Source organism: Vulpes vulpes, chromosome 10 (genome assembly GCF_048418805.1).
Source record: "Vulpes vulpes isolate BD-2025 chromosome 10, VulVul3, whole genome shotgun sequence".
NCBI classification, from domain to species: Eukaryota; Metazoa; Chordata; class Mammalia; order Carnivora; family Canidae; genus Vulpes; species Vulpes vulpes.
Genome location: NC_132789.1, coordinates 87,823,932 through 87,837,402, shown reverse-complemented (window position 1 = coordinate 87,837,402; position 13,471 = coordinate 87,823,932). Strand labels below are relative to the sequence as shown.

At 36.6% G+C, this 13,471-nt stretch overlaps 1 protein-coding gene and 1 pseudogene across 2 annotated transcripts in view; one reads left to right on the top strand and one right to left on the bottom strand.

The window, feature by feature from the left end:
• The window catches only part of FBXW7 (F-box and WD repeat domain containing 7), a 231,518-nt gene that overhangs the window by 119,371 nt on the left and 98,676 nt on the right, over positions 1–13,471 (top strand). Inside the window, exon 1 of one of the 2 annotated variants that reach the window (XM_026016635.2) lies at positions 7,162–7,177. The exons of the other annotated variant lie outside the window; for it this stretch is intronic. The gene's annotated coding sequence lies outside the window, so the exon portion shown is untranslated. Of the gene's footprint in view, positions 1–7,161; positions 7,178–13,471 lie in introns of those variants that run through there. 2 annotated transcript variants of the gene reach the window in all.
• Positions 5,310–7,178, bottom strand: LOC140594244 (short coiled-coil protein B pseudogene; annotated as a pseudogene).

Sequence of the window (13,471 nt, the reverse complement as noted above, 5' to 3'; positions counted from 1 at the left end):
TCTATAGACAATATGTTTTCTGTATATAGTGGTGTTTTTCTGAACTTCAAAACTTTATTGTAAAATGATAGAATAGAGGCCAGAGCTACAAGGAGTTGAGTCAGTGCTTGCTGATAGTGGTGGTGTTGTTTTCCTTAAAGATGCTGAGTTATTTCTGAAATTTAGCAGATTCTTGTTTTCTTTGGTCCTGTGGTCATTGGCTCTTTAGGGTAGTGGCTTCAAGATTGGTTTTCCTTCTGATACAATTGCTGTTTTAGCTCTTTCTCATTCTTCATTCATTCAAAGTTTTCTCTACCTGCTATAGAATGTTTCACAGTGAATGATGTGCTGACTCCCCAGTGCGAGGAGTTGTAGACTCTGCGAAAACTGCCACCTTGCCTCTTGAAGTGGAAAAATCAGTATTCTGGGCTTTTATCCTGGCTCTATAATGTGACTGTATCTGCTATTAGTGTAGAGAAGATCCAGCGAATGGGCCCAGAGCAAAGAAGTCCAAAGCCTCTTTCAGCGTTTAACAGGCTCACAATGGGAGAGTCAAAGAAGGCAGAGAAATTTTTCCCTTGTCCTCAATTAATACATATATTTTTAATCGAAGTGCTTTTTATGTAAAGTGCAATCCATAGATGAGTTTTGACAATACATATGCCTATGTAACCAATGCCTCAGTCAGGATGTAGAATAATTTGTCACTCCCTGAATTACTCTCCATTCCATTCAATCCACACGTAGGCAACAACTGTTCTGATTACTATTCTGATTACTATTACTGTAGATTAGTTTCTTGTATTCTTAAACATCATATAAATGGTATCTTTTTTTTTTTTTTCTGGCTGCTTTCACTCAGCACACTGTTTTTGATACTCATTTTGTTTCATGTATCAAAAGAGCACTCTCATTTCTGTGTACCATTCCATTATATGAATATGTCTCTATCCATTCTTCTGTTGATGAACACTTGAGTTGGGTTCAGTTTTGGCTATTCTGCGTAAAACTGTTACAAGCATTCTTGTACCAGACTACTTTGGACTTTTCTGCTGGGTAAGTACATAGGAGCATACGTGCTAGCTCATAGGGTGCCAGTTTTTTTTTTTTTTTTTTTTTTTTTTAGGGTGCCAGTTTTTATAAGAAACTGCCAAATGGTTTTCTGCAGTGCTGGTAACATTTTATAATCCCACTAGCCATGTATGAGTTTTAGTTATTTCCTATTTTTATCAACGTATCCTGGGAGTTGGTCCCTTTTAATTTAGCAATTTTTGTGGATGGAAAGTTGTATTGTGGTTTATATTGCATTTCCTTGATGGCTAATTTCACCGAGTGCCTTTTCATATGTCTATTCTTTTATATCTTTTCTAGTCAGCTGTTTGTGTCTCACCCATTTTTCCATTCAGTATTGAATGGTGAATGACTAGTTAGTACTTGAATGACTTCTCTGATTATTGACTTTTGTCACACAGATTTCAGCATTTATATGCAAACTGACACTCCTCCTGCTGCAAGCTATGATGTCAGCACCTCTCTACCTAAAAGAGGTGGGATCTATTTGTTCAGTGACAGAGTGTGTTTTCCAGAAGTAGACTTCAGTCTTGAACTATTACAAATAGAAATATCTGGTAACAATGTAAGATGAACACTTACATTTCATACTTAAAAACTGTATTCCTTCTGCTTTTTATTTTACAATGTGTAAGAAAAGTTACTGAATTTGTTCTAGGAAATGGAAAAATTATCCTATGAATTTTGTATGTATTTGTTGGTTAACAGTTTAAGAAATTATATGAAGTAATAGATTATATGGACTGTAATAAAGTTATATGTTCAGTTGAGTATCACCTCCTAAATGTGAAGAAAGCCTATATATATTGTCTGTTTATAATTGTTGGTATATCTCTGCGTTTTAAAGCGTAGCATTATAATATATACTTGATATGTATTTTCGGAACATCCAAAGAGAAAAAAAGCAAAAGTAGTTCCTGTCTTCTTCATGGAATTGGAAGGTGAGACAATTGAAATAGCAAACATGTTCACTTTTCTAGCCTTCTACTTTTTATAATATACATTTACAAAGAAACTCACATGTCAGCCCTCTATGCTCAAGCTTATCCCTTACTATGAACCTGATAGTTACGGCATTTCTTTTCTTTCTTTCTTTTTTTTTTTTAATTAATTAATTTATTTATGATAGACATGGGGGAGGGGGTTAGAGACAAAGGAGGAGGGAGAAGCAGGCTCCATGCTGGAGCCCAACGTGGGACTCAATCCTGGGACTCCAGGATCGCGCCCTGGGCCAAAGTCAGGCGCTAAACCGCTGAGCCACCCAGGGATCCCCACCGCATTTCTTTTATTAGAAGTCCACGGTCCCAACTTTCTCCTAAATGTTTTACCACTATCTTTTTTTTTTTTTAAACAAGTAGAAGAGGGGAGGTCCTTATATTTAAGACTTGTGCTTGCCAATTTCAGCAAGTTCTGTGACAGAGAATAGAAGAGTGAAGGAAGGTGACTTATATTGCCAGATAGGGTTAGTAAAGGGTGGGCAAAGAAATGTGTCAGAGAGAAGGAAGACATCTTTTACAAAGATATAGACACATAAGAACATATAGGGTATTAATACAAGTAGATCAATATTGTTGGGTAATATCCAGTTTAAGACAAACAAGTTTGCATTAGGATAGTTAGAGGTGGGACCAGATTAGGAACATCTTGTGTACTGTGCATAGGAGTTCAGATTTTATTCTATAGAATAGTACTTTAAAAAGTTTTGCAGAATCACTTGGTTGCCCATTCTTTCTGTGTACACTATTCTCTCCCTTTCTCCAGTTGTCTCTCACAAGCTCTTTCTTTACTTAATATCTTGCCTTCATTTGAGCAAGGGCTTCAGCATGTAAAGTGTTTGGAAACTGCCACTTAGGTGTTGACATTTCATGTTCTGGCAGCAGTATAGAGGGTAGGTGAGAGGCATGGCACACAGAAGATGTGAAGATCACTAGGGATGTGATTCAAATAGTTTGGAGGAAGAGGCACATAGTATCTGCTTATTAAACAGCACTAGAGAAGGGGAATGGATTGTAGATCTATTGAAGAGTAGACTTAGTGATGATGTGAGTGGGAGACAAAATTATCAGGACAAAGCAAAGGTCATTTGTAGCAGAAGTGGGAACCAGAATGTTGTCCAGATTTTTCCCTCTTTACCACCTTTTTTTAAACTTCCAAAAAAGTCCCAAGTACACTATTAAGAACTTACTTAGCCCCAGAACCATTTGATAACTTGTCAACAGGATGCACCATCACCCCTAAACTCTTGAGCATGCATTTCTTTTTCTTTTTTCCTTTTTCTTTTTTTTTCTTTTCCTTTTCCTTTTTCTTTTTTTAACCTTTTAGTTTATTGTGGTACTTTTTAGAAAAGACAACATGTTGACAAAGCCATAACCAAAAGCTTTAACCATTGGAGCAAAAAACTAATCCTGCCAACTGGTTAATTGGGTAAGACATGGAAGCCCATGTCTTCCATGGGCTTGATAAGCTGACTTGAAAATGCCATTTAAATAAGGTATGACTGGAGTAAATACATACACCCATATTTTGATGGGGAAATAAAATACACAAACCAGGAGAAGTACATTTATTATGAAATATTAAAATGACTTGCAAAAGATCTCACCAGGTATTTTACAAAATAAAAGAAAAATTAATTGAACAGCAATTTTCCTGGTTCATGTGCTTCCTCAGGCTACTTACTGATTTACTGTTTTCCCCATTGAATCTCTAGTCCTACCTGCTAGGTGGCCTGCAAGCTTCCTATCAATGCACTGACCCTATGTTACTACCATCTGGGGAAAAGACTCATGCCAGCAGAATGCCTATTAAATAGTAGGTTCAACATGTAACTTGAGGAGGGAAATAATAAAATTAGGCACTTTTTTACTGAGCACTTGCAATGTCCCAGAACATCGGGAGTGTTTTCCATATACAGGTGATTTTAGAATAATACAGGTTTGAAATGCATGGGTCCACTTATAGGTGGATTTTCATTGATAAATACAGGACAGTACTGTAAATGTGTTTTCTCTTCATTTTGATTTTCTTTTTAAAAAAATTTTATTTAAATCCAATTAATAACATATATTATTAGTTTCAGAGGTTAGAGGTCAGTGATTCATCAGTCTTATGTAATACCCAGTTCTCATTGCATCACATGCCCTCCTTAATGCCCATCCCCCACTTACTCCGTCCTCCTACCCCCCTCCCCTCCAGCAACCCTCAGTTTGTTTTTTACGATTAAGAGTCTTTTAAGGTTTGTCTCACTATCTGATTTCGTCTTGTTTTATTTTTTTTCTCTTTCCCCATGATCCTCTGTTTTGTTTCTTAAATTTAACTTGAGTGAGATAATATGGTAATTGTCTTTCTCTGATTGACTCATTTTACTTACTAGTTCCATCCACTTTGTTGCAAATGGCAAGATTTCATTTTTAATGACTACGTAGTGTTCCATTGTGTGTGTGTGTGTGTGTGCATTCACACATACATAACATACACACTACATTTTCCTTACCCATACATCTGTCAGTGGACATCTGGGTTCTTTCCATAGTTTGGCTATTGTGGACATTACTGCTATAAATATTGGGGTTCAGGTGCCTGTTCAGATTACTACATTTGTATCTTTGGGGTAAATACCTAGTAGTGCAATTGCTGGGTCATAGAGTAGCTCTATTTTCAACTCTTTGAGGAACCTCCACACTGTTTTTCAGAGTGGCTGCACCATATTGCATTTCCACCAAGACTGCATGAGGGTGTTCCCCTTTCTCCACATCCTCACCGCATCTGTTGTTTCCTGATTTGTTAATTGTAGTTATTCTGACTGGTGTGAGTTGGTATGTCATTGTGGTTTTGATTTGTATTTTCTTGATACCGAGTGATGTTGAACAGTTTTTCATGTGTTGGCCATTTATATGTCTTCTTTGGAGAAATGTCTGTTTATTTCTTCTCATTTCTTGACTGGATTATTTCTTCTTTGGGTGTTGGGTTTGATAAAGTTCTTTATAGATGTTGGATACTAGCCCATTATCTGATATGTCATTTGCAAGTATCTTCTCCCATTCTGTAGGTTGTCTTTTGGTTTTGTTGACTGTTTCCTTTGCTGTGAAAAAGCTTTTCATCTTCATGAAGTCTCAATAGTTCATTTTTGCCTTTGTTTTTCTTGCGTTTAGAGGTGTGTCTCGTAAAAAGTTGCTGTGGCCAAGGTCCCAAAAGTTGCTGCCTGTATTCTCCTCTAGGATTTTGATGGATTCCTATTTCACATTTAGGTCTTTCATCCATTTTTTTTTTTCTGAAACAGCTTTTTATTAAACAGCAAAGCAAAATTGCAACACAATTTTAAATGTTTGTAAATTAGGTCACAAAAGGGATGCAAAATATTTGGAGTATAACTATTATATTCCTACAGCTAAAGTCATTCATTGAATCTTACACCAATACAACATATTATTCCATGATTAAAAGTAGCCCAAATCTAACAACCAAAACTATATTAGTGGACGTCTTTACCTAGTTAATATTTTAATATTACTTCTGATACTAATTTCTTACCAAATGGAATCTACAAACTAAATTCTTACGAACTGTCAAAGGGTGACTAAAACTCTGCAAATCAAGCAGTTAGGTTTACAGAAAATTCTGGGATAAGTAGTGAGATTAAAATACTGAGAAAATATCAATTAGTACACATGTAAAACTCCCTTTTATTATTCATGATTCTGATACCAAAACACTCTTCTAAAGGGATTTTGCAAAAGTTGATCTGCTGGGTGCTACAAATAAATGTTAAGACTAAACTCTGTAACTGTTCTCTTCTATATGTGGTTGACATAAGGTTATTTACATTTAATCTACCTTCGTGTGTGCGTGTGTATCACCCAAAATACCTAGTCTGTGCCAGAGATCACACAAATCTGGAGTAAAAACATTTGGAGTTGGTTACTACTGTTTGCCAAGTATCTTCCCATCCTATTAATGCTTTTCTCAAAATACTCTATTCCAAACGTATAACCGGAGCTCATTTTTTCAGATACCAAGTGGGGTTATTTTGTGCAAAAGTTAAGTTTTTAACCAAACCTTCCCAGTTTGATAATTCAGTTGCAAAGAAAAGTCTTCATACTTATAGCCTCTGTTTTCAACTGATGAAAGAAAAATCAACAATCCTAGCTTATTACTATGACAAACCCTAACTGAGAAAGTATCTTATTTTAGATAAGTTTCAACAATTCAAGCTCAGGTTACTCTCACAGATGATTAACTATTACCTTTACAAATGTGAAACCAATTTTTTCCTTAGAGGAAGGGAAATGAGAAGAAAGAAGCAAATGGAGAAGAGGCACAACATGGTGGGCAGGGTACATAAAGCTGTGCATTCAGTACATGATTTTGGTCACTTTTCACAACACGGTGGTTCTTGTATCTCTTACTATGCTTATAATAAAAGATAGTGCTAAACCTATAAATCAAATTTGATAAAACATTCATTTTCAAGTTTCATAAATATATGCATTTCTAATTATAAAGTCTCTACAATATATTTGCACATTTTTATAGACTAACATATTATACACAAACTCATGGAAGTCTTCCGTTATGCTCTTAATTTTGCCTATATCTGACATTATCTTCATAAATATTCAATTAAGCCACAAACAAAAGTACTATAACTTTTTAAATCTATCCAAGTTTTAAAGAAAAAAAAGATCAGCAGCAATTCCGTGAAATAGAAGGGATGTCAATCCCTTACTTTCTTTTGCTTTTTGTGTCAGTTGTTTGAAAAACACTAGAAGCGGACATGAGGTTTTCTATATATTGTCCAAGAACTTGGTTTTCTGATTTTAGCTTCAGATTTTCTTCCTTAACCACATCTACTCTTGCGGAGAGGTCTTCAAGTGTGTGTTGCAGTTCCAACACTTGGTTAATAAGTCGTGTTTTTTCCTCCAGTCCCACCTGATTTTCAGCATCAACTGCATCCATGTCGGCATTCATCATCTCGGGTAACAAGCTTTTGGGCCTTGGATACAAAATCCTTGATGAATGGTCTGCCATCGGAGGCGCCGGGAGCGGGAGGGAACCGGGAGGACCGCTCAGGCCCCAACGCCTGGACCAACTGGCCCTTTCATCCATTTTGAGTCTAGTTTTGTGTATGGTATGAGAAAATGGTCCAGTTCCATTCTTCTGCATGTGGTTGTCCAATTCTCCTAACACCATTTGTTTTTTTTTTTTTTTGTAACACCATTTGTTGATGAGACTTTTTTACATTGGATATTCTATCCTGTTTTTGCAAAGATTAGTTGACAATAGTTGAGTATGCATTTCTTATAAACGAGGACATTCTCCAGCATAATCACAATAAAACCATGAAAATCAGGATATTGGCATTAATAAATTAGGTTTTCTATTCCTCAGACCCCATTTGAGTTTCACTAGTTGTTCAAATAATACCTAACATAATAAAAAGATTCCATTCAAAATCGTGGACTGCATTTGTTATCCTTTACCTAGAACAGTGCCTTGATCTTTACTTTCATTCCTGTGAAACTTTTGAAGATTATACTGCAGGCATTTTGAACAAGGACTCTTAATTTGGGTTTTTCTAGTGCTTCCTCATTAGTGGATTCAGGCTATGCATCATTGGCAAGAATTTCAAAGAAATGATACTGTGTTACTCTCATTACTTCTTATTAGGTAAATATAATATCAGTTCATCTCATTACTGATGTTCACTTCAGCCTTTCTCAATCTTTTTATATTGAGGAAACACTTAAAATCATCTTATCTTGGGATTCACATAAAAATTGTATTTCCTGCACACAGTACCTCAGCTTGATCAGTAAGTTGTAGATATAATACTTTATTGGTGATTGTAGTATTCTTTTGAGCAGAGAATGTTCTTTTCTGTGGATCTGTTTATATTGGCTAATCCATTAGTCCTCTTTTTTTGTGGGTTCCTTTTTCCACAAACTGTATCTGTCCTAATATAAGTTAGTAGAACAGGTAGAGGAGATTCTAGTTTTTTTTTTTTTTTTTTTTCCCTTTACTGCTCTGTTTTTTTTTTTTTTTTTTACCTTATTCAAATAGGTAGGCCTTATCCGAACTTCTGTATGAGATCCATGAGATATGGTATGTGCAAAAGTAGTTTTCTTTTCATATTTGCAGCTAAAAATGATATTTTAGCTAACTTTTATTGGGGGAAAATACAACCCCCTGGTAATTAAGCTTAGCTTACTTTCCTTGGGATAAATCACTTTTATCTTTGCATAAATTTTGCAAACTCATATAAAATGTGATAAATTTCACATAACTACCTTAAACCAAAAATGGGACTTAATTATTCTTAATGTAAGCTCAGCAGGTTTAATTTAAATAAGAATTGTAAATTGATTTTAATATTATTTACAACATGAAATTTTTTGACAGTGTTGAATAGTAAAGCTTCTAAAACCATAAACTAAAGCAATATGAATAAAAATATTGCCTAGACAATCTTACACAGACTTAGAAAAAATAATTTCTTAATGATATGATCACATTTGAATGTAGTCCTACCAGTTAGAAAAGTACTTCTTGGGCAGCCCGGGTGTCTCAGCAGTTCAGCGCCGCCTTCATCCCTGGGCGTGATCCTGGAGACCTGGGATCGAGTCCCACGTTGGGCTCCCTGCATGGAGCCTGCTTCTCCCTCTGCCTGTGTCTGTACCTCTCTTTCTCTCTCTCTCTCTCTCTCTCTCTCTCTCATGAATAAATAAAATCTTAAAAAAAAAAGTACTTCTTTCATTAGGCTCATGTATACATAAAATGTGGTTTTTTGAAAGCCAAAAATTATTACTTCTTTAATATAAAAATTGTATTTACCTCATGTACTTGTTTTATGTATCACAGATGTCAATTGAGGGTCAAACATGAGATAAGCAGACACAAATTTCCTTTTCAGCTGAAATGAGACTGTTTCTTAGCTTATTCTTGATGTTCATTAATAAGAAAAACGTTTTTTGAATGTGTGAGAAGTTGAGAACTGCAGCATAACATTCATTGGTTTCTGATGAATAGCAGGATATTCTTTTCTTCGTAGAAACCCAGTACTTGTCAGTAAAATCATGTTGTATAAGACTGCAGCTCTTTCTTTTTCTCAGGGCAAATTCTCACAATCAGAAGATTCAGAAAAAGAGTTCTGCCCAGTGATCATTTATTTTGAACAGGAAGAAAATCAGTTCACTTTTGTTCTGTAGCTTCTCCAGGTGGTTTCCAATAGGACTTGAGACTTGATGATATCCTTCTTTAGTTAAGCCTAAGCAGCAGTGGAAGTGTTTCACAATCTCTTTTTGTAATATGGTGTTTTCCAAAGGTGCATTTTCCATTTAAATTCAAGAAACTTGTCCCTTAAAGTCAAAGTATTTTCTTCATATCTTACAGAGATTGAAGAGGGAGTGCTACATTGGCTAGTTTCTGCAGCTATTCTTCATCTTCAAAGTATTCAACAATATCTAGCCTTCTGTTGTCTTAAAAGGACTCGTGTTGAGAACTTTTCTTCTGCTGAGCCACTGGATTTCTTTGTGTAGTAGAAAACATTCTTCAACATTCTGGAGTGAAATAACCTTTGTTTAATGAAGTTAGCCATTTTTTAGTATCTTCCACACTTTTTAATTTTTTTCCCAGGAGTTTTTTTATACCAGTACATTCTATGTCAGTGCAGGTCTCCAGAGAAACAGATAGCAAGACAAGATATGAGGGGCAGGTAGTCCCCCATCAGAATTGGTTGTTGGAGCATTCCCACCATGCTCAGTCATTTGCTGGGAGAAGCATAGAGGTATTATGGCCAGGTGTGAGTGTTGCAATGGATTCTAAGATGAGGTAGCAGGATCTATTGAAGGGATATCTGAGCAGGGCACCATTGTGGCCACTGGACCCTCCTTAACCCATTTGGACTTTGGTACCATCCTGCCCTGTGGACACCTTTCTTGCCCTGTTCACATTTGATACCCTCACCTAAACAGATGTTCTCATTCTGCTCTACCTTTGACCTGCTGGGCTTTTCCAATCTTGGATCACTCTTCATCCTTTTATTCAGCCTTTGACACCAGTACTGGTCCACTTTCTTTTCTCTGCCATTCTCTACATACAAGTGGGCTCTCCTCACTCTGCTTAAATTGATCCCCCTGTGCTGGACTGCCACCCTGCCCCCTACATATGTACCTTACTTGCTTGGCTCCACCAAATGGCTTTAGGACTGAATTGGTTTTTTGTTGTTGTTTTAAAGATTTTATTTATTTATGCATGAGAGACACACACAGAGAGAGAGAGAGAGAGAGAGACAGAGACACAGGCAGAGGGAGAAGCAGGCTCTGTGTGGGGAACCCGATGTGGGACTCCATCCTGGGACTCTAGAATCACACCCTGAGCCAAAGGCAGACCCTCAACTGCTGAGGCACCCAGGCGTCCCTAGGACTGAATTGTTGAGGGAAGGGATAGTAGGAGGAAGAGGAAGAGCCACTAGGTTTCTTAACTGTGCAATTGGCTAGAATATGATTCCATTCACTGAGAATAAAGAAAATAGTAGGAGAATCTACTGTGTGTGTGTGTGTGTGTGTGTGTGTGTGTGTGTAAACGAGTTTGGATTTTAGGATAATGGATTTTGGGTGATTGTGAGACAATTTGGTAAAATTAGTAGGCTGAATAGAGGAGTTTGGAGATAATAGAATTGGTTGTCATTTGTTTCTATGATAGTTAAACCCTAGGTTTCAAAGAAGCTGCAGAGAAGGAAGGAGCTAGCAACAGAGAACAACAGTGCTGCTTAAGGAATGATAACAAGAAAAAGATGCTAACAAGGGAAACTGAGGAACAAGAGAGTTGTAAAGAAGAGGGAGTGCTTGTTAAATAATGTAAAAAGCTACAGAAATGGTAAAAGATCCAGTGGAAATTAGCAACCAGTTTTTTTTTAAAAGATTATTTATTTATTTGAGAGAGAGGGAATGAGTGAGAGAGAAAGAAAAATCACCGCTTGCAGAAGGTGATTCTAAGCTTTGAGTTATCCTTCAGTACAATTTGATTTTCCTGCTGTCTATGTCTTACAGCTTCTTAAATGACTTTGTAGCTCATATCTAATGGATCATATCCTGCCATGTAATTCTAAAAATTCTAAAAATTTCACAGTCATTTGGAGGCTTTGGCCATTTGCTTAAGTCACCGCCTTGTTTTATTAGTGTAACTAGTGTTTCCCAGTTACTTAGATTTCAAGGTAATTTCGAGGTCGGTGTTTGCTATGGAAACAGCTCTAATTCACTCTGAAACAGGCTTTTAGAGCTCAATTTGTTTAATATGTGTACTTGTCCACATTGATTCCTTTAAGCATCCTAAAATAAGTTCAAATGGTTTTGAATAATCAAAGATCTTTTGAAAGCAGGGTTCATGAGAAACTAGTTAAAAAATTTCTGAGAAGCTAACTTGGAAAAAAGCATTGAAGTTAGGTCTGAAGTGCCACTAAATCAACAAGGTATAATGACTAATAAAAGTTACCCAATATTTTCTAGGACTTGAGTAAAGTTCTAGAGTGATTCTCTTCCATCACAGTAACCTTATTTCTGAATTTTTTGAAGAGCAAAATTTTTTTTAAATTAATTTTTATTGGTGTTCAATTTACCAACATACAGAAAAACACCCAGTGCTCATCCCGTCAAGTGTCCACCTCAGTGCCCGTCACCCATTCCCCTCCAACACCCGCCCCCCTCCCCTTCCACCACCCCTAGTTCGTTTCCCAGGGTTAGGAGTCTTTGTGTTCTGTCTCCCTTCCTGATATTTCCCAACATTTCTTTTCCCTTCCTTTATATTCCCTTTCACTATTATTTATATTCCCCAAATGAATGAGAACATACACTGTTTGTCCTTCTCCGATTGACTTATTTCACTCAGCATAATACCCTCCAGTTCCATCCACGTTGAAGCAAATGGTGGGTATTTGTCGTTTCTAATTGCTGAGTAATATTCCATTGTATACATAAACCACATCTTCTTTATCCATTCATCTTTCGATGGACACCGAGGCTCCTTCCACAGTTTGGCTATTGTGGCCATTGCTGCTAGAAACATCGGGGTGCAGGTGTCCCGACGTTTCATTGCATCTGAATCTTTGGGGTAAATCCCCAACAGTGCAATTGCTGGGTCGTAGGGCAGGTCTATTTTTAACTCTTTGAGGAACCTCCACACAGTTTTCCAGAGTGGCTGCACCAGTTCACATTCCCACCAACAGTGTAAGAGGGTTCCCTTTTTTCCGCATCCTCTCCAACATTTGTTGTTTCCTGCCTTGTTAATTTTCCCCATTCTCACTGGTGTGAGGTGGTATCTTATTGTGGTTTTGATTTGTATTTCCCTGATGGCAAGTGATGCAGAGCATTTTCTCATGTGCATGTTGGCCATGTCCATGTCTTCCTCTGTGAGATTTCTCTTCATGTCTTTTGCCCATTTCATGATTGGATTATTTGTTTCTTTGGTGTTGAGTTTAATAAGTTCTTTATAGATTTTGGAAACTAGCCCTTTATCTGATATGTCATTTGCAAATATCTTCTCCCATTCTGTAGGTTGTCTTTTAGTTTTGTTGACTGTATCCTTTGCTGTGCAGAAGCTTCTTATCTTGATGAAGTCCCAATAGTTCATTTTTGCTTTTGTTTCTTTTGCCTTTGTGGATGTATCTTGCAAGAAGTTACTGTGGCCGAGTTCAAAAAGGGTGTTGCCTGTGTTCTCCTCTAGTATTTTGATGGAATCTTGTCTCACATTTAGATCTTTCATCCATTTTGAGTTTATCTTTGTGTATGGTATAAGAGAATGGTCTAGTTTCATTCTTCTGCATGTGGATGTCCAATTTTCCCAACACCATTTATTGAAGAGACTGTCTTTCTTCCAATGGATAGTCTTTGAAGAGCAAAATTATCATAAGACTTCTTCATCCTGGTATGGCGCTGACTATAGAACTCTCTTCTTTTGCATCCTGAGATTCAGAACTGTCACTATAATGAAAGACACTGCAAGAAGAATCCTGTTCTCATTTACAAAGGGAAAAGTGATGCCTTTCTCTTCTCTTTTCTTTCTAGTGGTTACTTTATTTAAAGTATAACTTTAATGTGTGAGCTATCTAAACTTCTGATTTTTTTTTAAACATTTAGTGATGAATATCTATTAGAGCTTTCAATTTCTTTGATCACATATCCTTTGTTATATTTCCAGAAGCAGCCAATAAGTAGTGGTGTGGATTCTTGTTGATACCTCACTATACTGTGTGAATCTTGCATTGCAAGTGGTGCTCTGTCTAGAGGATTTAGATAAAGTAAACAGTCCACTCTCATTATTTGTAGATTTTTTGTTTGTGAATTTGCCTCCTCACTACAATTTGTGACCCCAAAAATCAATATTCATGATGCTTTCACAGTCATTTGTGAATGAGCATGCACATTGCCAT